Raw genomic sequence first — 13,268 nt, forward strand, 5'->3', positions numbered from 1 at the left:
TCCAGGGGCACTTCTTCCTTCTTCTCTGTGCCTCTAATTTCTCATATTCTCAGTGCAGACAAGAAACAAAGCTGTAACATTGGCTGTCTTCAGATGACATGTAAGCAGTTATTACAGACCTATCCTACACCATATTATTGTATTTCTAAGTTTCTTTCTCAAAAAATAAACCATTTATAGTGATTTCAGCTTCTTTGTGATTCGAAACCATTTTCCTCAAACAGAGACGTCAGTACAGCTTAGACACCTGTGTGCTGAGCTCAGACTCTCTGTCTCCTCCCTACCCACCTGTTCCCACATCAGCCAAGCCTCCTGAAAGGCGCACATGGCTGCACAGTGATTAGAATCCTCACTCAGGACGTCCACACACAGTTCTCTGTCTTCCCCACCACACGGTGTTAACCCCTTGTTCCTAATTCACCTGGAAGGATGTGGAAACCCACACAAACACCTCCTTTTATTGATCTCAATATACATTTTTTTAAAATAAATTTTTATTAATGGTAATGGGATGACATTAATAAATCAGGGTACATATATTCAAAGAAAACATGTCTAGGTTACCTTGTCATTAAATTATGTTGCATACCCCTCGCCCAAAGTCAGATTGTCCTTCGCCACCCTCTATCTAGTTCTCTGTGCCCCTCCCCCTCCCCCTAACTCTCCCCCTGTCCTCCCTCCCCCCACCCCTGGTAACCACCACACACTTGTCCATGTCTCTTAGTCTCATTTTTATGTTCCACCAATGTATGGAATCATGTAGTTCTTGTTTTTTTCTGATTTACTTATTTCACTCCTTATAATGTTATCAAGATCCCACCATTTTGCTGTAAATGATCTGATGTCATCATTTCTTATGGCTGAGTAGTATTCCATAGTGTATATGTGCCACATCTTCTTTATCCGGTCTTCTATTGAAGGGCTTTTTGGTTGTTTCCATGTCTTGGTCACTGTGAACAGTGCTGCAATGAACATGGGGCTACATGTGTCTTCACATATCAATGTTTCTGAGGTTTTGGGGTATATACCCAGTAGAGGGATTGCTGGGTCATAAGGTAGTTCTATTTGCAGTTTTTTGAGGAACCACCATACTTTCCTCCATAATGGTTGTTCTACTTTACAGTCCCACCAACAGTGAATGAGGGTTCCTTTTTCTCCACAGCCTCTCCAACATTTGCTATTACCCGTCTTGTTGATAATAGCTAATCTAACAGGGGTGAGGTGGTATCTCATTGTAGTTTTGATTTGCATTTCCCTAATAACTAATGAAGCTGAGCATCTTTTCATATATCTGTTGGCCATTTGTATCTCTTCCTGGGAGAAGTGTCTATTCATGTCCTCTTCCCATTTTTTTATTGGATTGTTTGTTTGTTTGTTGTTGAGTTTTATGAGTTCTTTGTAAATTTTGGAAATTAGGCCCTTATCTGAGCTGTTGTTTGAAAATATCATTTCCCATTTAGTTGGCTGTCTGTTTATTTTTATATCAGTTTCTCTTGCTGAGCAAAAACTTTTTATTCTGATGTAGTCCCATTCATTTATCTTTGCCTTCACTTCTCTTGCCATTGGAGTCAAGTTCATAAAATGTTCTTTAAAACCCAGGTCCATGAGTTTAGTACCTATGTCTTCTTCTATGTACTTTATTGTTTCAGGTCTTATATTTAGGTCTTTGATCCATTTTGAATTAATTTTAGTACACGGGGACAGGCTGTAGTCGAGTTTCATTCTTTTGCATGTGGCTTTCCAGTTTTCCCAACACCATTTGTTGAAGAGGCTTTCTTTTCTCCATTGTGTGTTGTTGGCCCCTTTATCAAAGATTATTTGACCATATATATGTGGTTTTATTTCTGGGCTTTCTATTCTGTTCCATTGGTCTGAGTGTCTATTTTTCTGCCAATACCATGCTGTTTTGATTATTGTGGCCCTATAATATAGTTTAAAGTCAGGTATTGTAATGCCCCCAGCTTCATTCTTTTTCCTTAAGATTGTTTTGGCTATTCGGGGTTTTTTATAGTTCCATATAAATCTGATGATTTTTTGTTCCATTTCTTTAAAAAATCTCATAGGGATTTTGATGGGAATTGCATTAAATTTGTATATTGCTTTGGGTAATATGGCCATTTTGATTATATTTATTCTTCCTATCCAAGAACAAGGAATATTTTTCCATCTCATTGTATCTTTTTCGATTTCCCTTAACAATGCTTTGTAATTTTCATTATATAGGTCCTTTACATTCTTTGTTATGTTTATTCCTAGGTATTTTATTTTTTTTGTTGCAATCGTGAAGGGGATTATTTTTTTGAGTTCGTTTTCTAATATTTCATTGTTGGCATAGAGAAAGGCTATGGACTTCTGTATGTTAATTTTGTATCCTGCGACCTTACTGTATTGGTTTATTGTTTCTAATAATCTTTTTGTGGAGTCCTTTGGGTTTTCGATGTATAGGATCATATTATCAGCAAAAAGTGATACCTTTACTTCTTCTTTTCCAATATGGATGCCTTTTATTTCTTTGTCTTGTCTGATTGCTCTGGCCAGAACTTCTAGCACCACGTTAAATAAGAGTGGAGAGAGTGGACAACCCTGTCTTGTTCCTGATTTAAGGTAGAAAGTCCTCAGTTTTATGCCGTTTAAAATGATGTTGGCTGATGGTTTATCATATATGGCCTTTATCATGTTGAGATATTTTCCTTCTATACCCATTTTGTTGAGAGTCTTAAACATAAAATTGTGTTGTATTTTATCAAAAGCCTTTTCTGCATCTATTGATAAGATCATGTGGTTTTTGTTCTTTGTTTTGTTGATATGGTGTATTACGTTAACCGTTTTGCTTATGTTGAACCATCCTTGAGATTCTGGGATGAATCCCACTTGATCATGATGTATTACTTTTTTAATATGTTGTTGTATTCAGTTTGCCAGTATTTTGTTTAGAATTTTAGCATCTGTATTCATTAGAGATATTGGTCTGTAGTTTTCTTTCTTTGTGCCATCCTTGCCAGGTTTTGGTATGAGGGTTATGTTGGCCTCATAAAATGTGTTTGGAAGTATTGCTTCTTCTTCAATTTTTTGGAAGACTTTGAGTAGAATAGGAACCAAGTCTTCTTTGAATGTTTGATAGAATTCACTAGTATAACCGTCTGGGCCTGGACTTTTATTTTTGGGGAGGTTTTTAATAGTTTTTTCTATTTCCTCCCTGCTGATTGGTCTGTTTAGGCTTTCTGCTTCTTCATGACTCAGTCTAGGAAGGTTGTATTGTTCTAGGAATTTATCCATTTCTTCTAGATTGTTGTATTTGGTGGCATATAATTTTTCATAGTATTCTACAATAATTCTTTGTATATCTATGATGTCTGTAGTGATCTCTCCTCTTTCATTTTGGATTTTATTTATATGAGTCCTGTGCCTTTTTTCCTTGGTGAGTCTTGCCAAGGGTTTGTCAATTTTGTTGATCTTTTCAAAGAACCAGCTCCTTGTTTTATTGATTTTTTCTATAGTTTTTCTGTTCTCTATTTCATTTATTTCTGCTCTGATTTTTATTATCTCCTTTCTTCAGCTGGTTTTGGGTTGTCTTTGTTCTTCTTTTTCTAGTTCCTTAAGGTGTGAAGTTAAGTGGTTTACTTCGGCTCTCTCTTGTTTGTTCATATAGGCCTGAAGTGATATGAACTTTCCTCTTATTACTGCTTTTGCTGCATCCCAGAGATTCTGATATGTCGTATTTTCATTTTCATTTGTCTGTACGTATCTTTTGATCTCTGCGCTTATTTCTTCTTTGACCCATTCATTTTTTAGAAGTATGTTGTTTAGTTTCCACATTTTTGTGGGTTTTTCCCCCTCTTTTTTACAGTTGAATTCTAGTTTCAAGGCTTTATGATCAGAAAATATGCTTGGTACAATTTCAATTTTTCTAAATTTGCTGATATTGTCTTTGTGGCCCAACATATGGTCAATTCTTGAGAATGTTCCATGTACACTAGAGAAAAATGTAGACTCTGTCGCTTTGGGATGAAGTGTCCTGTAGATGTCTATCATATCCAGGTGTTCTAGTATTTCGTTCAAGGCCACTATATCTTTATTGATTCTCTGTTTGGATGACCGATCTAGAGCCGTCAGCGGAGTATTGAGGTCTCCAAGTATGATTGTATTTTTGTTAGTTTTTGTTTTAAGGTCAATAAGTAGCTGTCTTATATATTTTGGTGCTCCTTGGTTTGGTGCATATATATTAAGGATTGTTATGTCTTCTTGATTCAGTGTCCCCTTAATCATTATGAAGTGACCATTTTTGTCTCTGAGTACTTTTTCTATCTTGTAGTCAGCATTATCAGATATGAGTATTGCTACACCTGCTTTTTTTTGGGTGTTGTTTGCTTGGAGTATTGTTTTCCAGCCTTTCACTTTGAATTTGTTTTTATCCTTGTTGCTTAGATGTGTTTCTTGTAGGCAGCATATAGTTGGATTTTCTTTTTTAATCCATTCTGCTACTCTGTGTCTTTTTATTGGTAAGTTTAATCCATTTACATTTAGTGTAATTATTGACACTTGTGGGTTCCCTACTGCCATTTTATAAATTGCTTTCTGTTAGTTTTGTATCTAGTTTGATTCTTCTCTTTTGTTTTTCTATCATTTGTTTCTGTTTGTTTGTGTTCCATACTTCTTTCCTCTGTTGCTACCTTTTTTAAGTCATGTGTTTTTGTGGTGGTTTTTTCTAGGGTGGTTACCATTAAGTAATGAAAAGGGTACCTACCATATTCATTGTAGTACCCTATCTTATAAGTATTTCTGCACTTCATCGTCCTTTGCTACTGTTAATCTCCATTCTCTCCCCCCTTTTTTTTCCTTTGTTGTCACAGTTTAAGTTTGGTTTTATTGTGTTCTTGGTGGAGCTGTTACTTGTGGTGTTGCTTTCTTTTGTTCTTTGAATCTGGTTGGAAAACCCCCTTTAGTATTTCCTGGAGTGGGGGCTTTCTGGTGATAAATTCTCTCATCTTTTCTGTATTTGTGAATGTTTTTATATCTCCTTCATACTTGAAGGATAGCTTTGATGGGTATAGTATTCTTGGCTGAAAGTTCCTCTCTTTCAGGGCTTTAAATATTGGGGTCCACTCTCTTCTAGCTTGTAGAGTTTCTGCTGAGAAATCTGATGATAATCTAATAGGCCTTCCTTTATATGTTGTACTCTTCTTTTCCCTGGCTGCCTTGAGAATTTTTTCTTTGTCATTGGTTTGTGTCATCTTTATTATGATGTGCCTTGCAGTGGGTTTGTTGGGGTTAAGAAAACTCGGTGTTCTGTTTGCTTCTTGAATTTGAGGCTTTAGTTCTTTCCACAGGCTTGGGAAGTTCTCGTCTATTATTTGTTTGAGTATATTCTCCATTCCATTTTCTTTCTCTTCTCCCTCTGATATACCTATTATTCTTATGTTATTCTTTCTGATGGAGTCAGATAATTCCTGTAGGGCTTTCTCGTTTTTTATTATTTTTGAGTCTCTTTCTTCTTCTCTCTGTTGTGCCTCAAGTTGTTTGTCTTCTATTTCACTAATCCTATCTTCAATCTGGGTTGTTCTGCTAGCTAAGCTTGTTACCTCGTTTTTCAGCTCGTGAATTGAGTTTTTCATTTCTGTTTGATTTGTTTTTATAGTTTCAATTTCCTTGGTAATATATTCTTTGTGTTCATTGAGTTGTTTTCTGATCTCCCTATATTGCCTTTCTGTGTTTTCTTGTATATCTCTGAGTATTTTTAAGATTTCTATTTTAAATTCTCTGTCATTTAGCTCCAAGGCTTCCAATATGTTAAGTCTTTTCTCCATAGATTTTTCCACATCTATTTGTGTTACTTCTCTTTCTTTTGTATCCATAATATTCGATTTCCTCTTTCTTATTGGCATCTGAGTGTGGTCTTGTTGATAGCACTAATTAGAATTAATAAAGAGTAAAAAGTAAAAAAAAAAAAAACAAAAAAAAAAACAAAGGGTAAAACACCCCACAAAAAAAAGCAGTAATAATTTATTATTTCCCCCTTTTTTTTTCTTTCTTCTCCTTCCCTCCTCTCCCCTCCTCAGGGAAATATCGTGCCTATAATGGAGGGCCTGGTTTGCGGTGAAGAGTTCAAGGGGCAAAAAAAAAAAAAGGGGAGTAGGGACCTACTAAATGCAAAAAAAAAAAAAAAAAAAAAAAAAGGAAGAAAATCTTAGACAAGCATAAGTTGATCTGCCTGCGGGTGATGGTCAACTAAGAGATATAATGAGAGGGATAAGAGGGAACCAGAAAAAAGGACAAAAAAAGGAATAATAAAGAAGAAAAAAATAAAAATAATAAGTAAAAATATGTTGTATTAAGTGGAGCAAAGACCAAATACAATGGAGACCTTGGGTTGGGAGGACCCAAAATGCCACAAAAATAAACTAACAAGAAAAAAACAAAAACAAAAGCGAAAAAGAAAAATAAAGCCAAAAAATACCTTGAGTCCCAAATTAACTAATTTGTTCGTGATTGAGGATTAAATGGGAGGAAAGTAAAACGAGAAAAGAAAAAACGAATAGAAAGGAAAAAATAAGAAAAAGAGAAAAACGAAGGAAGAAATAAAAAAGGAAGAGAAAAAAACAAAATAAAGCAAAAAAAAAAACAAAAAAAAAAAAAAAAGAGGAGAGAGTGACAGTTAAGTGTCCTGGAGTATAACCCCAAAGGAGGGTGAGGATGAAGAAGAGAAATAAAATGTAACACTTATGGGTAGTGTAGTTCAAGAAAAGGGAAGCATAAGATGGGCAGAGAATAGAAGGACCGAGGTGGAGGAAATAAAGGCAATAGGATAGAAGAAACAAACAACAACAACAACAACAAAAAAAAAAAAATTAGTGGAACAAGTTGTAAGTCTGTGGATTTTTCTTGATTTTGAGATGTTAACTTCTTCCTTTTTCTTTTCTCTCCCTCTTCCTGGTCGGTGACTCTGTACCCCAGGCTCTGCCCCTGTGTCACATTTAGGTAGGGATTTGCAGTTGATGGGATTCTATGGCAATGTCATATAATTGGCTTTAGTCTTGCTGGTAGTCAAGGCTTGTTGGCGTTTGCAGGGTCCAACGATGAGCGAGTTTGCTTTCGTGGATTCTCTCTCCCAGTCCCCCCTTCCTGAATTAGCAGCCTGGTGATCCAGCTATAAGGCTGCCACTGCTTCTGCCTGGGGAGTAAGAGGCTCAAAGAGCTGGGAAATCCCCACTCTATCCCCACTCAGTGCAAGGCTTTGGGAAGGGCTCTGACAGTCAGGGCCTCCAGTGTAATCAGGCGGGGGTGGGAGTCAATTGTTGTCAAGGTGACTGTTCAGCGCCTAGCATTCAGTTGGACCTCTCAACCCAGGCTTTCCACACTTTGTAGCCTGTTTTGGCTGGTAAGAAGAGGCACTAGTCTCTGCTTGCGACTAGTGTGGTATAGATCTTATTATCTGCCAAGTCCTTCTTGTTAGTGTTTATCCCTGAATATGGAGGCTCTATCAATCAGAAGTTGCCCCCGCCCCTTTAGCGAGAGGCACTAAAAAATATCACGCCTCTTGTCTTGGGTCGGTGAACTGAGAGAGATCTTATCAATTAGAACCGAGGGTGCGCAGATTTCACGGGTTAAGTTAATTTTAGTAATTGGGTCGCAGCTGTGCTCCCGAAGGTATTTCAGGCTGCCTGCGCGCGCCCCTCCCCCAACGCTTGATTGTTAGCTTGAATGGCTGGGTGAGGTGCCCCGCCTGCGGAGAGAATCTCCCAAGTAGGGAATACCACCCTGGGGCCTCTCCCGCTCCCCGTGCGCGGGCCGCTGGGAACGTTAGCGGTGCTCGGTCTGCAATGCTCGGTCTGCAACCAGACCAGGCGCGCGCCAGCGGCTGCTCACCGCTCCGGAGTGTGGGCGGTGCTCGCTCTGCAACCGACCCGGGCGCTGCTCGCGGCTCCCGAGTGCGGGATGACTTACCACAGGCGCACTTCCTCGCGCCTTGAATGAACGTCCCTGCGGTAGCTTCCTCCACACCCTCGTCTCTCAGATTCAAGTGATAACAGTCCTTTTGCTTTCAGTTTGTGTGGAACTCCGTAATGCTCCGAAGATAAATTTTCCTGTTTCTAGTTGATAAATTTGTTGTGATTTTGGGGAGATCTGTCGGACGCGCTGCTCACGGCGCCATATCCGTGACGTCACTCCCATTCACTGTTTCTATAACTCTTTGTTCTTACTTCTGGGTTTTTGCATGAAGAGTCTTTTTTTTCTTTTTTTTTAGGTGAGAGAAGAGAAGATAGACTCCCACATGCACCCTGACCGGGTTCCACCTGGCAACCACCGTCTGAGGCCGATGCTCAGACCAACATGCTTGAACCTTTCAAACAATTTTCCAAGTGAAATAAGTGAATCAGAAAAAGCTAAAAAAGAACATAATTTCATATATAGGAAGAATATAAAACTGAGACTCATATACATAAACAAAAGTGAACTGGTTACTAGAATGAGGGAGTGGGGAGGGAGTGAATAGGGACAAATATAGATGATGGAAAATAGTTTGACTTTGGGTGATGTGAACAGAATGCATTCAACAGTTCAAATGCTATTTAGATGTTAACCTGAAATCAACATGTTCTTTCGTGTGTGTGTGCGTGCGTGTGTGTGTGTGTGTGTGTGTGTGTGTGTGTGTGTGAGACAGAGGAAGAGAGAGGGATGAACAGACAGGAAGGGAGCGAGATAAGAAGCATCAATTCTTCATTACAGGTCCTTAGTTGTGCATTGATTGCTTTCTCATATGTGCCTTGACCAGGGGGCTCCAGCAGAGCAAGTGACCCATTGCTCAAGCCAGCAACCTTTGGCTCTAGTCAGTAACCTTTGGTTTAAGTGAGCGACCTTTGGGCTCAAACCAGCAATCATGAGCTCAGGTCTACAATTTTACGCTCAAGCCAGCAACCACGCGCTCAATCTGGTGAACCCATGCTCAGTTCAGCGACCTCTGGGTTTCAAACCCGTGTCCTCTGCATCGCAGTCGGATGCTCTGTCCACTGCGACGCCCTGGTCAGGCAAAAGCCATGTGTACTTATGAACCAGTGTCACTCCATTAAATTTAATTTAAAATAAATTGTAAAAAAATCATGTGTGTTTTCTTAACACTATAAGGTCCAATTTAATGCATTAGTTTTCCAAGTGTGCCCATAGCCCCAAGCAAAGGAAGCTGTGATGCTGGGTGAGAGGTCAGGGGTCAGAGTGCAGTAATCTGAAGTGTTCCATCCACCTGTGAGATTCGGCCACTTTGCACCAGTTCATCAGAACTGATAGCCAATTTTTTGCTGAGTTCTGTGAACCAGTTGTTAAAATGGCACTTGTAATCAGGGTTGTCTCTAAGGTGGGTGCCTGGGCAGTTGCCTAAATTTTAAATCACTAATTTATATTCTTTATACTTTTTAAATATTCATCTGGATAACAGTGCATTCTAAGCACCCATAATAGTGTTCTTTCCATCTATAGCAGAAAAAAATTGACTAAACTATGCTTGTAATATTTATTTATTCATTTCATAAAACTAATTATACCTTGGATAAAATACTACATTTTAATTCCTTCACATTTGTTACTTCAGTAAATAAACATATAATGGAAAGAGAAAAATTGCTAAATGACCAGGGTTTGACATGCTGTCCTTGGAAACATCTTAAATAACAATTTTATTGATTTATTGCAGGATTATTTAGTATGTTTTATTAATAATTTAAAACTCTTTCTTATAACATAATCTAGTTTTGTGTACCTCTTTTATTGTTTTTATTTAAGTATTAAATACATGAAATAATAAACTACCTTTTGGTATATCTTTTTTATATATACTTAAACGATCATTAGGGCAGAGAACCAGTTGTTAAATTATTTGAATCCCATCACTGGGTCCACTCAACACTGGTCCCATGTCATTCAGATTTCCTAGGAGCAGACAGACTAGTAGGGTAGTGAAACCCTTGGACTTGGAGCTGCATGTGTGTGGACCAGACAACTAATAGTGTTACCATCCAGAAGACACCAAGAGTTTAACCAAAGTCCATGGTTTAGACACCCTGTCCTCCAGGACGCTCTCCACGTCCCTAACACAGTGCTCCTCACAGTGATGACTTTCTACATGAGAGACTTTCTGTGTAGGTTGTGGTATTTATCAGTCTTCTGTCTCTATTGGAATTCAATGTCTCAGTTCCAACAGGGACAGTGAGGGGTCGGTCTGAAATTAGCAGAGTTTATTCATCTGTTGTATTGCATTCCACATGAGGAAAACATATTGCATCATTCAAATTGCTGCTGATGGCCAGGAGATCAGGGGTCATGGTGCCTCTGTGGTCTGGGCCTGGTATTTCCCAAAAATCAAGCCACACAAAGCAACGTTTTCCACTTAAAGTTACTAAGACTTAGAGGACTCAGAGTATGCATGGAGGGGACAATGACAGATGCCACCCTGCACCCAGAGCCAGCTGCATCAGTGACAACTAAACCTGACCAACTGACTCTCATACTGTGATGTCCATCTGCATTAGATGTAGATATTGTCTCAGGGCACTGATAACAGAGTGGACAGAACAGGAACTCTGTGGATCCATGATTGTGGTCCTAGATTCGACCCAGAACTTAGCAGCAGATGTATGAGGCAGCCTGGGTGAACCTGACTCAGTTATTCGATTTCAGGACCACATCCCAGAAGATGCACAACCTTCTTCATTGTAGTGAGGACTCTGAGTTCACTGAGGGAAACAGCCCTGACGTGTAGGTAAGACTAGGACACAAGCATTCACTCATGCTCTCACAATATGAAAAAATTCCTTCTACCTCATTGGGCTGGTCCCACTCTGCCCTGGAATTGTTTCAGGGGAGCAGTGGAGGCTTTTAGGTAGGAGATTAGGCCCAGATGGTGAGCTCTCTGATACCATATGAGGACACGTGCACAGTTCAATCCTATATATGATTATGTCATTATTTATTAAACTATTATGATGGACATTCGCCTGCACTGAGGCACTGCCCTCTCTGTAGGTCTCCTCCACAACAGGGATCCATATATAGTAGGAGGACAAGAAAATAGGGCCGCTCTGCTCATGAAAAACAGCCCAGCCCTGACCCTGAAGCTCTGGGACAGGAGCCCAGTCTGGGATTCCCTGAAGAGCCCACGTCAAATCAATACTGAACACAGACCACTCACCATGGAGTTTATACTTATCTTGGTTTTCCTACTTGCTATTTTATGAGATAATTTATGGAGCACAAGACACTGAGTATTTGAGTGAGTGTGACTAAGGGAATCAATAGATATGTGACAGTTTCTTAACCAGGATGACTTTTTTTTTGCAGGTGTCCAGTGTGAGTTGCAGCTGGTGGAGTCTGGGGGAGGCTTGGGGGCAGCCTGGGGGGGTCTCTGAGCCTCTCCTGAAAAGCCTCTGGATTCACCTTCACTGACTACAACATGGACTGGGTCTGCCAGGCTCCAGGGATGGGGCTGGAGTGGGTCTCATACATTCATACTGGTGGTAGTACATAATACGCAGACTCCATGAAGTTCAAATAAACATCTCCAGAGACGACGTCAAGTGTTCTGAGAGCCTGAAAGCCGAGGAACTCAGCCGTGTATTACTGTGTGGGAGACACAGCGAGGGGAAGACAATGAGTCCAGACACAAACCTCCCTGTGGGGATTGGAGGGCCGGGCTGCAGGGGGCGCTCAGGACACCAGGGGGCGCTCCGGACCCACGGAGCCCGAGACCAGCCCCAGGAGCAGGTGCAGAGGGAGGTGGGGAAGGAAGGGGGCTTCCTGTGGGAGCAGGGTTTCCTCTCAGAGCTCTCAGCTGCATCCAGAGGCACTTCTTCATTCTTCTCTTTGGGTCTAATTTTTCATATTCTCATTTAAACAACAAATGAAGCTGTAATATTGCCTGATTGCAGATGACACGTCAGCCATTATTATAGAACTATCTTTCCCAAGTTTTTGTATTTTCTGGTTTTTCTTAACAAATAAACTACTCAGAGAGCTTCCGTCTTCCTTGTAGTTTGGAAACATTTCCCTCAAAGTGGAGCCAACACAGTCTAGGCACCTGTGAGCTGATCTCAGGCTCTCTGTCCCCTCCTTGTCCACCTGTCCCCACATTGGCTCAGCCTCCTGAAAGGCGCAGCTGTCCACCGTGATTACTATCATCCCCGAGGACGTCGTCCCTTAGGTCTCTGTCCTCCCCACCGCACGGTGTTAACCTCTTGTTCCCCGTTCACACGGTGGAGGTGAAGACCCACATCAACACTTGTTTTTTCGGTCACAATATTTTTACTATGATTTTCATTAACTTTCATTGGAAAAGGTCACTTGTGATTACAGCAATGTCCCAACAACATAATTTAGTATAATTTCCCATCTTAATAGCTTTCATTCAATCAATCAAACTTAATTACATCTTCACGTGTTGGCACATATGAGAGAACACACAGGTCCCCAAAGTATCAATTTAGATATTCCTGAGGGTCAGTGTCCAGTCACCACAGTACCCTCAGGATCAGAGCTTCTCTGCCCTGTAAGAACCTGGGGACAGGTTACCTTTCTGCGTACAGGAAGCTGTGTGTCAGAAAGACTGTGCATATGTGCACGTTGGTGTGAACATGCTAATTTGTTTGAACACAGGCTTGTGATTGTGTGTGTAATGTGTGTTGTTCATGCACATGTATGTTCTTATCACTTTTCTGAGTCTCCCAGATGTCAGAGAACAAGATCCTTACCACAAGTAAATGAAAAAGAGGCTCCTGGAAAGTCCCAAAGAAACCCTGTTTCCCACCCTATGGGCTGGGTCTCAGCCTGAGAAAAAGAGTGTGTTATGTACACACTATTCCAACTGAGAAAGTCCCGTCTGGACCCATTTGCTAACGATTTACCAGATGGCATTATTTTTTTTTTTTTAAGTTTTTTTTTTTTTTTTATATATATAATTTTATTTTTTTAATGGGGTGACATCAATAAATCAGGATACATATATTCAAAGATAACAAGTCCAGGTTATCTTGTCGTTCAATTATGTTGCATACCCACCACCCAAAGTCAGATTGTCCTCTGTCACCTTCTATCTTGTTTTCTTTGTGCCCCTCCCCACCCCCTATCCCTCTCCCATTGCCCCCTCCCCCCCGTAACCACCACACTCTTATAAATGTCTCTTAGTTTCACTATTATGTCCCACCTACGTATGGAATAATACAGTTCCTGTTTTTTTCTGATTTACTTATTTCGCTTCGTATCATGTTATCAAGATCCCACCATTTTGC

The 13,268-nt window shown here is 40.1% G+C and overlaps 1 gene segment (V, D, J or C); it reads left to right on the forward strand.

Moving 5' to 3' along the window:
- Positions 1-13,268, forward strand: part of LOC136407738 (immunoglobulin heavy constant mu-like) — a 318,310-nt gene that overhangs the window by 91,210 nt on the left and 213,832 nt on the right.

This window comes from Saccopteryx leptura, chromosome 6, assembly GCF_036850995.1.
Source record: "Saccopteryx leptura isolate mSacLep1 chromosome 6, mSacLep1_pri_phased_curated, whole genome shotgun sequence".
Lineage (NCBI taxonomy): Eukaryota > Metazoa > Chordata > Mammalia > Chiroptera > Emballonuridae > Saccopteryx > Saccopteryx leptura.